The 12,217-nt window shown below is 40.6% G+C and overlaps 1 long non-coding RNA gene across 1 annotated transcript in view; it reads left to right on the top strand.

Moving 5' to 3' along the window:
- Positions 1-8,049: 8,049 nt before the first annotated feature.
- The window catches only part of LOC126933945 (uncharacterized), a 101,768-nt gene continuing 97,600 nt past the window's right edge, over positions 8,050-12,217 (top strand). Inside the window, exon 1 of the long non-coding RNA XR_007718774.1 lies at positions 8,050-8,136. This is a non-coding gene — a long non-coding RNA (uncharacterized LOC126933945). The remainder of the gene's footprint in view (positions 8,137-12,217) is intronic.

Here is a 12,217-nt window from a genome sequence, read left to right as displayed (position 1 = left end):
TGAACATCTCCTCTTGCTGGCCACTGTTCCTGGGGCTTCTTTTGAGCTTTCTCAATATTCTTCAGACAGAACAGAATGCATTCAATGCTGCAGACTTCTGAATTACCTTTATCCATTTCTTTTAAGTAACATCATATTCTTGAGATGCACAATATTCATTTTTCCCAGGAATATTTTTGTGTATAGTAAACATAAAGCTACGTATTTGTGGGCCTTTTTTTGTAAGGTATCAAGGTGCAAAGGAAAAAAACATGGGCATTGCTGTCAGATGACAACAGTTTGGTAATGGCCACTGTTTAGTTCCAAACCTCTGTGAACCTATCTCTCTGTGTATAGGACAATAGTCCCAACTATGCAAGTGGTTGGTAATAATTAGTGATAAGGTATGTACATTTCTTAGCAGATAGTAGGTGTGTTATAGATCATAGATATTGTTATAACTCTACTTTGCACTATTAGAACATGATTGTGTTTATATCTGTAGTTTATCTCTTAGTTATGTACTTTACATTTTTCTTTTACTATTAAAACATTTAGTTTATACATTCTACCAGTTTCCATGTTTCATAATGCACACTCGTATTCCTGATCATGGCTTCACCAGCAGCACTTACCTCAACTGGAGACATACATGGGCTCACTGGGGACTGAGCTCTGAGCTGTCTGCTCTCTATATGGTGTCATGGGGAAAGCATTGCCTTCAGAGGCTGGAGGCTGCTACTTTGCTTTGGGAAACTATCAACTCCAGCTGATAGTTTTTACCCTGAGTAGTCCATGTGGTTATATTTGATGAAATATGACCATTTTTAAAATGTTATTATTTTTAAAACTATCTTAAATTATTTTTAATACTTTATATATTATTTTAAATTATTCTGTTTCTATGAGTTTGACTGTAATTTTTGAAAAAGTTATAATAAGTATTGCTGAGAATGTGGAGAAATCAGAATCTTTGTGCACTGCTGAGAATGTAAAACAATGCCACTGATAGGGTTTGGCTGTGTCCCCACCCAAATTTCAACTTGAATTGTATCTCCCAGAATTCCCATGTGTTGTGGGAGGGACCCAGGGGGAGGTAATTGAATCATGAGGACTGGTCTTTCTCATGCTATTCTCCGGATAGTGAATTAAGTCTCATGATATCTGATGGGTTTATCAGGGGTTTCTGCTTTTGCTTCTTGCCCATTTTCTTTTGCCGCTGCCATGTAAGAAGTGCCTTTCACCTACCACCATGATTCTGAGGCCCCCCCCAGCCATGTGGAACTGTAAGTCCAATTAAACCTCTTTTTTCCCCCAGTCTCGGGTGTGTATTCTTCCCCTTTCCAGGTATGTATCAGCAGCGTGAAAATAGATTAATATAGCCACTACTGTGGAAATGTTACTGTTTTAGATCTCATTCAAGTGGAATCATACTGTCTCCTTCTGTGGCTAGCTTATTTCACTTAGGATAATGTCCCCAAGATTCATCCATGTTGTAGTAAATGGTATGATTTTCGTTTATTTTTTTTTTTTTAAGGTTGAATAGTATTACATTGTTATGGACTGAATTTTTATTCTCCCAACCCCCTGCAAAATTCATATGTTGAACCGTAATCCCTAATGTGATGGTATTAGAAGGTAGGGCCTTTGGGAGGTGGTTAGGTCATGAGGATGGAGCACTCAGAAATGGGGATTAGTACCCTTATAAGAAGAGGCCAGAGAGCTTCCTCTCCCTCTGTCTCCTGCAACAAGAATATGGCCATCTACAACCAGAAAGTGGGGCCTCAATAAACACCGAATCTGCCAGCACCTTGATCTTAGACTTCCCAGCCTCCGTAACAACGAGAAATAAATGTTTGTTATTTAAACCACTCAGTCCATGTTAATTTCTTACAGCAGCTTGAACCAAAACATCCATTACATATATGTGGATCTATTACATCCATTTAACACACACACACACACACACACACACACACACACAAGCATACCTCAAAGATATTGCAAATTTAGTTCCAGACCACCATAGTAAAGCAAATATCACAATAAAGCAAGTCACACAAATGTTTTGGTTTCTCAGTGCATATAAAAGTTTACCCTACACTGTCATCTTTTAAGTATGCAATAGCATTATATCTAAAAAAAAGTACATACCTTAATTTTAAAATATTTTATTGATAAAAAATGCTAAAGGTCATCTGAGTCTTCAGCGACTAGTAATCTTTATGCTAATGGAGAGCCATGCCTTGATGTTGACAGCTGCTGACAGATCGGGATGGTGGCCACTGAAGGCTGAGTTGACTATGACAATTTCTTAAAATAACACAACAACGAAGTTTGTGATTGACTCGTCCTTTCACAAAGAGTTTTCTGTAGCATGTGATGATTTTTGATAGCATTTTACCCACAATAGAATTTGTTTCAAAATTGCAGTCAGTTCTCTCAAACTCTGTCACTGCTTTCTCAACTAAGTTAATGTGATATTCTATATCCTTTGTTGTCATTTCAACACTGTTCATAGCCTCTTCTCCAGGAGTAGATTCCATTTAAATAAATCATTTTCTTTACTCATCCATAACAAGCAACTCCTCATCCATTCAAGTTTTACCATGAGATTGCAGTAATTCAGTCACAGCTTCAGGCTCCACTTCCACTTCCAGTTCTCTTGCTGTTTTAACTACATCTGCAGTTACTTCTTCCACTGAAATCTTCATCCCTAAAAGATATTCAAGATGGTCGGAATCAGCTTTTCCCAAACTCCTGTTAATGTTGCTATTTTGACCTTCTCTCATGAATCACAAATGTTCTTTTTTTTAAAAAAACTTTTAAGTTCAGGGGTACTGTGCAGGTTTGTTACATAGATAAACTTGTGTCATGGGGATATGTTGCACAGATTATCTCATCAGCCAGGTATTAAGCCTAGTACCCATTAGGCTATTACCCATTAAGCCTAGTACCCATTTTTCCTGATCCTCTCCGTCCTTACACCCTAATGGCATTTGAATGATGAATTCTTTCCAGAAGGTTTTAAATTTACTTTGCCCAGACCCATCAGAGTAATCACTATCTATGGCTGGTATAGCCTTATGAAATGGATTTCTTAAAAATCAAAATTATTCCTTGATCCATGGGCTGCAGAATGGACTCTGTGTTAGCAGGCATGGAAACAACATTAATCTCCTTGTACATCTCCATTAGAACTTTTGGGGGACCAGGTACCATTACTGTCAAACTTGAAAATAATCTTTTTTTTTTTTTTTTTTTTCTTTTTTTTTTTTTTTTTTTTTTTTTTTTTTTTTTTTTTTTTTGGGGGACCAGGTACATCTCGGTCACTGAGGTGGACTGTCCCAATATCAGGATGGTTGAAAATCCCAAAATTACAGGCTTGAGCCACCGCGCCCGGCCTAAAAATAATCTTTTTTTTTTTTTCTTCTGAGCAGTAGGTCTCGACAGTGAGCTCAAAATATTCCGTAAACCATGCTGTAAAGAGATGTGCTGTCATCCAGGTTTTGTTGTTCCACTTACAGAGCATAGGCAGAGTAGATTTAGCATAATTCTTAAGGGCCCTAGGATTTTTAGAATGGTAAATGAGATGGCTTCAACTTAAAGGCAATTAGCCCCTAACAAGAGAATCAGTCTGTCTTTTGAAGCTTTGAAGCCAGGCATTGACCTTTTTTCTCTGTCTGTGAAAATCCTAGATGACATCTTCTTCCAATATAAGGCTGTTTTGTGTAACCACCTTCATCAGTGATCTTAGCTAGATCTTCTGGATAACTTCTTGCAGCTTCTACATCAGCACTTGCTGCTTTACCTTGCATTTTTATGGAGATGGCTTCTTTCCTTAACCCTCATGAACCAACAGCTGCTAGCTTTAAAGTTCCCCTATGCAGCTTCTTCCCCTCTCTCAGCCTTCATACAGTTGAAAAGGCTTCAGCTTTGGCTTAAGGAAATCGTACGTCTGATTTGATCTATCCAGATCACTAAGACTTTCTCCAGATCAGCAATAAGTCTGTTTGCTTTCTTATCATTCCTGGGATCACTGGAGCAGCACTTTTAACTTTCTTCAAGAAGTTTTCCTTTGCATTCACAACTTGGCAAGCTATTTGGTACAAAATGCCAAGCTCTTGGCTTATATTGACTTTCAACATGCCTTCCTCACTAAGCTTAATCATTTGTAGCTTTTGATTTAAAGTGAGAGATGTGCGACTCTTCCTTTCACTTAAACACTTAGAGGTCATTGTAGGGTTATGAATTGACCTAATTTCAATCTTGTTGTGTCTCAGAGAATTGCGAGGCCCAAGGAGAGGGAGAGAGATGAGGGAACAGCCTATTGTTGAAACAGTCAGAAAACATACAATATTTATCAATTGAGTTTGCCATCTTATATGGTGAGACTCATGGCACTCCAAAACAATTACAATAGTAACACTGATCACAAATCACTATAACAGACATAATAATAATAAAAAAGTTTGAAATATTGTAAGAAATACCTACTACATGTGATACAGATTCAAGAAGTGGTCATATGCCTTTGGAATATGATGCCCATAGACTTGTTAGATTCAGGGTTGCCACATTTTGAATTTGCAAAAACAAACAAACAAACAAAAAAAAATGCAGTATCTTTGAAGCACAATAAAACATGGTATTTTCTTTATTCATCCAATGATGAACAATTAAATTGTTTCCATATCTTGGCTATTGTGAATAATTCTGCAATGAACATGAGAGTTCAGATATCTCTTCAACATACTAATTTTACTTTACTTTTTATATACCCAGAAATGGGGTTGCTGGATCATCTAGTAGTTTTCTTTTTAACTTTTTAGAACCCCCCATACTGTTCTCCACAGCAGTGGCATTGTTTTACACTCCCAACAGTGCACAAGGATTCCAATTTCTCCACATTCTCACCAATACTTATTATAATTTTTTAAAATTATAGTGAAACTCATAGAAACAGAGAATAGAATGCTGGTTGCAGAGGCTGGTGGAGGAGGATGTGGGAAGTTGTTCACCAAGTATAAGTTTGCAAGATGAATAATAATAATTTCTAGAGATCTACTGTTCAACATAGTACCTATTCCTTTTTTTGTTTGTTTGTTAGTTTTTTGGACAGAGTCTTGCTCTGTTGACCAGGTTGGAGTGCAGTAGCACGATCTCAGCTCACAGCAACCTCTGCCCCCTGGGTTCAAGCAATTCTTCTGCCTCAGCCTCCCTAGTAGCTGGGATTACAGGTGCCCGCCACCATACCTGGCTAATTTTTGTATTTTTAGTTGAGACAGGGTTTTTCCACGTTGGCAGGCTGGTCTCGAACTCCTGACCTCACGTGATCTGCCTACCTCAGCCTCCCAAAGTGCTGGGATTACAAGTGTGAGCCACCGCACCTAGCCAGTACTTATTCTTAACAATATTGTATTGTGCACCTACAAATTTAAGAGAGCAGATCTCATGTTAAGTGTTTTTACCACCGTAAAAAGTTATTACATTAATTAATTTTAAATTATTTAAAAATGTTATTAGAACATTTGTCGAAAACCCATGGAATGTGCAACACCAAGAGTGAACCTTTATGTAAATTATGAGCTTTGGGTGTTAATGATATGTCAATGTAGCCCCAGGACTACCGGGTCCCAGGCTCTGGGCACTCCTCTACTTCTTTATCTTCGAGTGCTCACAGCATAGTCATGGAACCTCTCATTTCAAACCGCACTCACCCCCTTGATAATTTCATGCACTGTTACAGCTTCAAATTCCAAATTTAAATCTTCAGTCATGATTACCCCTCTGAACTACAGACTAGGAAATCTTATTACCTGCAAGCCCCCCATCCCCACTTGGGTGCCTAGTAGACCTGACTACACAAAGTGAACTGATGATCTGTGGCCCCCTCTCCCATCCCTGCTGAACCCTCATTCTTCCTCCTGTCAGTAATGGCAACTCTGCCTTTCCAGTGCACAAACCAAAATGTGGAGTCATCTTTGACTCCCTCTCCCTTGTCTCACACCCCACATCCAGCCCATCAAGAATTCCTGTTGAGTCTGTCTTAAAAGTAGATCTGGAATCCACTCCTTTCTCATCACCTCCACTGCTCACCAATCTGGTTTAAGCCACTCTTGTCTCTCATCTGGACGGTTGCCATCACCTCCTAAGTGACTGCTCTGCTTCTGTTCTTGCTGTCTCAAGATGTTGGTCGGAACATATTATTCTTCTACTCAAAACCCACCTCACACAGAGTGAAAGAAAAGGCTTTACAATCATCTACAAAGGCCCTACGAGATCAACCTACCCATCTCCCCAAAACTGCGCTTACCCTCCAACCTCATCTCCTACCAGGACTGCCTTACTCACTCTGCTCCAGCCATGCTCGTTTTTTGTTGTTGTTGTTATTGTTCTGTTTCTGAAATATGTCAGACATGCTTCTCTGCAGGGCTTTTGCTCTCTCCTCTCCCTCTTTCTGAGTTCCCCTTACCACAGATATTCACATCTGGCCTCAGATATTCATGCGGCCAGTTTATTCCCTCAAGAATGTGTTCAAGGCCGGGCAAGGTGGCTCACGTCTGTAATCCCAGCACTTTGGGAGGCCGAGGCAGACAGATCACGAGGTCAAGAGTTTGAGATCAGCCTGGTCAACATGGTGAAACCCCGTCTCTGCTAAAAATACAAAAATTACCCAGGCATGGTGGCACATGCTTGTAGTCCCAGCTACTTGAGAGGCTGAGACAGGAGGATGACTTGAACCCGGGAGGCAGAGGTTGCAGTGAGCTGAGATCGTGCCACTGCACTCCAGCAAGGGCAACAGAGTGAGACTCCATCTAAACAAACAAACAAACAAACAAAAAACAACAACAAAAAGAATGTGTTAGAATGTTCCCTTCTCAATGAGGCTTTCCTGGATCACATTATTTATTTAATTGGCAGCCTCCAGGGTTTATCCTCCTTCATCTTTTCACTTTTCTTCAAAGTATTGATGCCTTCTTGGAGTATAGTTATTCATTGTATTTATTGTCTCTCTCCCCCAGCTAGAAGGTAGGGCGTGAAACTTGTGAGTGTACGTGATTTTCACCCCTGCAGCTGTATCCCCCAGTGCCTAGAACACATGGTAGGCACTCCACCGATACAAGAATGGATGGATTAGTGAATGAAACATACATTCCCTCTGAAGTGATAGTTCTTCCTCATGCAAATGAGGAATAAGTATTTAACTGCTCTTGAAGACCTTTCCAATGCTAAGAAAAAAAAAAAAATTAAGCCAGAATCTCTAAAAGGATTATTGTTGTAAATATAGCCAATGTATTATGCTGCAGCTTGAAATGTAAAATAAACACTATTTTAACAGAAAGAAAGCTATTTACTTGCACTAAACTCTTGCTTACCTAGGTGCCGAAGGGTAACTGAAGGGGCACATGCCTTCTGTAGAAGCTGAAAGGCAAGGGAAGTCTTATTTTTGAGTCAATGGCTTGATTATGTCAATTTGTCATATTTCTACTTTTATTACTCACTGAATGAAAAAATGAGCTGAAATATTTAGCTTTGCAATTCCTTGCACTGAGGAAGTTTTAAAATTTAGTAAGAAATGTGTCTTGATTTTTTAAAGCTCTCCATATATATAGAGTTGAATTCAGATTGGAAGGAATTTCAGTGATGCTATTAAGAATTGGTAAGCAATGTGATCTGGTGGAAAGGAATTTTTGTTTGCTTTTTTTCGGGTTTTTCCCCTTCTACCTTTGCCAATTATTTGCGGTGAAATTTCAAGGAACTCTCATTACTTTTCTGTTTTCAGGTTGAGAAATATGAAGAAGAAAAATTACTACCCTTTTACAAGAATATTGTCATGTTTTATAAACTAATGTCAGTTAAGGTAAAAGTACTTTAAAATCTGAGGAAGAATTCACAATGTATTTATTTTTATTTTTTAGAAACAGGGTCTCGTTCTGTCACCTAGCTCACAGCAGCCTTGAACTCCTGAGCTCAAGGAATCCTCCTGCCTCATCTTCCCAAGTAGCTAGGACTATAGGCACGTGCAACCACACTCAACTCATTTTTTTTTACTTTTTGTAGAGACTGGATCTCGCTGTGTTGCCCAGGCTAGTCTTGAACTCCTAGCCTCTGGAAATCCTTCTGCCTTAGCCAACCAAAGAGCTGGAATTACAGGTATGAGCCACCGTGCTTAGACATTTTCATAGTTTAAGTTTAAGGTGGTATTATACATTCACCAGGTGAATGGAAAGGTACTTTTTGAGTCTAATAACATGAACACAATGATCAAAGACTTCTGCTGGGAACGTCTCCACCATATGCCACCCTTGTCCACAGGGAGGCCTGAATCCATCTCCAAATCTGTACAGTTTACAAAATTTTTTACAAAAATGCAAGGTATTATATTATTATTTTTTTCTTATAGTCAGACAAGTTTAATGAAAAGTTTTGAAAATATGGAAAGCCTCAGTTTGCTTTTTTCACATACTTCTTACAATGTCTGAACTGTTCATCTACTATAGCAACCATTCTTTTGACTAAATGCACTTTCTCTTTTTTTTTTTTTTAATTATTTACTTTAAATTCTGGGATACATGTGCTGAACGTGCAGGTTCGTTACATAAGTATACATGTGCCATGGTGGTTTGCTGCACCTGTCAACCCATCATCTAGGTTTTAAACCCTACTTGCATTAGGTATTTGTTCTAATGCTTTCCCTCCCCTTTCACCCCACCCCCACCCCCTCCCTGTGTCCATGTGTTCTCATTGTTCAACTCCCACTTATGAGTGAGAACATGCAGTGTTTGGTTTTCTGTTCCTGTGTTGGTTTGCTGAGGATGATGGTTTCCAGCTTCATCCATGTCCCTGCAAAGGACACGAACTCATTCTTCTTTAAGGCTGCATAGTATTCCATGGTATATATGTGCCACATTTTATTTATCCAGTCTATCATTGATGGGCATTTCGGTTGGTTTCAAATCTTTGCTATTGTAAATAGTGCTACAATAAACATATGTGTACATATGTCTTTATAGTAGAATATTATATCATTATAATATTATATTATTAAATTAAATTATTTTCTACTTTAGAAGAACTCCTTGATAGACAATGGACCTCAACATTTATGCAACACTTTATGTTATATTAATATCTTTCATGCTTGAGAGAATCAAGAGCAATAATGACTGTGTTGGCCTAAATTTTGGGAAAGCATTTTTTTTTTTTTTTTTGAGACGGAGTCTCACTCTGTCGCCCAGGCTGGAGTGCAGTGGCGCAATCTCCACTCACTGCAAGCTCCGCCTCCCAGGTTCACGGCGTTCTCCTGCCTCAGCCTCCCGTGTAGCTGGGACTACAGGTGCCCACCACCACACCCGGCTAATTTTTGTATTTTCAGTAGAGACGGGGTTTCACCACGTTAGCCAGGATGGTCTCGATCTCCTGACCATGATCCGCCTGTCTCGACCTCCCAAAGTGCTGGGATTACAGGCGTGAGCCACCGCGCCCGGCAGCATTTTAAACTGTAAGTAATTTACACAGATGTGAGATGCTATCATAATACAATTCTGTGAAGCAGGCATGACATATTCCCATATCTTACACAAGGATATTGAGGGTTCACAAGGTTGAGATGTGTGTGAAGTCACATAGCTGGCAAGTGGAATAGTGGAGATTCTAAATCAGGCCTCTTGATCCCTCCCCCATTCTCTTCCCATTACTCATGAAAGGTGGTTCAGGTGTCAGGAGTGGGGCATATTTACAGTACTATTTTTTATTTTTATTTTTTGAGATGGCGTCTCACTTTGTTGCCCAGCCTGGAGTGCAGTGGCATGATCTCAGCTCACTGCAACCTCCGCCTCCTGGGTTCAAGCAATTCTCCTGCCTCAGCCTCCTGAGTAGCTGGGATTACAGGCTTGTGCCATCATGCCCAGTTAATTTTTGTGTTTTTAGTAGAGACAGGGTTTTACCATGTTGGCCAGGCTGGTCTCAACTCCTGACCTCAGGTAATCTGCCCACTTTGGCCTCCCAAAGCGCTGGGATTACAGGAGTGAGCCACCATGCCCGGCCTTACAGTACTATTTATATTGATAAAATATTATCCTGTTTTTTCTATCAGAATTTTAAATATTTCAAAAAGAAAATCTGAAAAAAATTAACATGTACTATTTGGTGTTCTTGAAAAACCATCTTTTCATGCCCTTCAAGAGAAATGAACATAGATCTTATACAGATGCACAAATTCCAATGGAAATGTTTTAAAATAACTTGTGTTATTAGAAAGTATGATTATACTCTAAGATCTCTGAAACCATGTATCTTCAAATCCCCCATTATCTGGTAAATAATAGGCACTCAATAGATGTTTTTGAATGTACAAATGAATAAGCGCAAGCATTTCTGTATTCATTATTTGCGTAAATGTATCTTTTCCATGTGCTAGCCTATATTGTTCGTTATCTTTGCTTGAGTGCCTATCTGGCCTTCCTAACTAGATTTTCATTTTTGAGGCCAGGAACACTGTCCTGTTCTTGGTATTTCCGTCCTTGGGGAGCATTGTGCACACAGCATGTTTATAGTGAACATTGACTCGAAATGGAAAGAGAGATGAGTATCTGCCTCTGACCCCTCATAGGCACTTCCTCGGATGCTCCCAGCCTCCCCGCTACCTTTAGGACTCTTGTTTTCTCTCACAGCAGCCATGTCCACCAGCTCAGATGGGGCTCCACCAGCAGCCCCAACATTGCAGACTTCCCAGGGGTGGACTTTGTGCTACCTTCCCGGTGTTGATTCCCTCCTGCCTCCAAGGCCTGGGAGGTGGAAGGACCCACGTGGTACCAAAGTCCAGTGCAGGTGGTTAACATTCTTGGGCCAAACCTTCATAGACAGGAGCTAGGAGCTGTGCATGCATTCTTCTCCTTCCCTCCCCTTCCCAGGTGGAGACTGTAGTTCATGGGATTTTCAGAAGATGCTTCTGTGAGATGAAGCAGTCCGTTCTGACAGCATCCTCTCAGATCAGCTCTCCATCTTCCTTTCTTCGTGCTCTCTTTCCATCCTCTTACTTCCCTAGGACTATACTCCCTAATAAAGTGGCTACTCAAACGCTTTGATCTCGGTCTCTGCTTTCTAGGGAACCCTGGCCAGGACACTATTTTGAGCAGTGCTGACAGTGGTTCCCTTTGGTTTGTGGGGTAAGGGAGTGGAAGGCAGCTTGTGATGGATTTCTGGGGGATTGACTCCTGGCAGCCTTCTCTCCTCCTTCTGGAAACTGGTCCCCTCTCACAAGCCCATCTCAGGGGCTTCTGCTTTCTTCTATGGTCCCACCTCTCAGGCCCCTGCAAAATGACTCATGCACCTAATTTGAGCTGTTGACTCTTAATCCTGCTCCCACCCCCATGGCACTTGATTGGTCTAGGGTTGGCCCAAGCCGAGTCCTTCCTGTTATTTTGTTTTGTTTTGTTTGTTTTATTTAGTTCTGAGGAGAGTAGTCCCTTTCTCCCGTGGCAGAAGCATGAGATGTAAAATCAGGGAGCGTGTTTCATGAAGTAGAGGAAGCTGGTCAGTAGTAAGAACTAAGGAAGGCAACACACAGAGGAAAAGGAAATGAGAGGCAGAGGAAACATGAAAGGTATTGACTGGTACAAATCCCAGTTGTCCTTTGTGCTGATGAAGGCATAGTCCCTAGGCCAAACATTGGTGATTGTCCCACTCCCTATTTTGTTTGCTACTAGATTCCATATTTTGTTTAGGGCAGAAATGAGCCGTTATGACAATCCTGCTTTCCTTTGGCAGGCACACAGTTTCCCAGAGTCATATGACCCTGTTCTATCCAATAGAAAATGTCCTGGAAAGCTCTCCTTTCATGATAAGATTGACATAAGAGGAGAGTTACCTGGTGCTGCTTCTTTCCCTGTCTAAAACATGGATGAGATGGCTGGAGCCACAGCAGCCACCCTGCAACAGAAGGCCACCAGCATGAAGGTGTGTCTTAGCAAGGCTGGGCTATGATAACAAGGTTCCAGAGCCTGGGTGGCTTATAAAATACAGAAATTTATTTCTCACAGTTCTAGAAGCTGGAAGCCTGAGATCAGAGTGCCAGAATGCCTGGGCTCTGGTGAGGGCCCACTTCTGGATTCCACACTGCTGACTTCTCATTTTATTCTCACATGGCAGAAGCAGGGTGACAGAACTCTTGGGGGTATCTTTTACAAGACCACTAATCTCATTCACAAGGGCTCCACCCCCTCATGACCTGATT

Source organism: Macaca thibetana, chromosome 13 (genome assembly GCF_024542745.1).
Source record: "Macaca thibetana thibetana isolate TM-01 chromosome 13, ASM2454274v1, whole genome shotgun sequence".
In the NCBI taxonomy this organism is placed as follows: domain Eukaryota; kingdom Metazoa; phylum Chordata; class Mammalia; order Primates; family Cercopithecidae; genus Macaca; species Macaca thibetana.
Note: the sequence above shows the minus strand (reverse complement) of the source record. Positions and strands in the feature narration are given on the sequence as shown.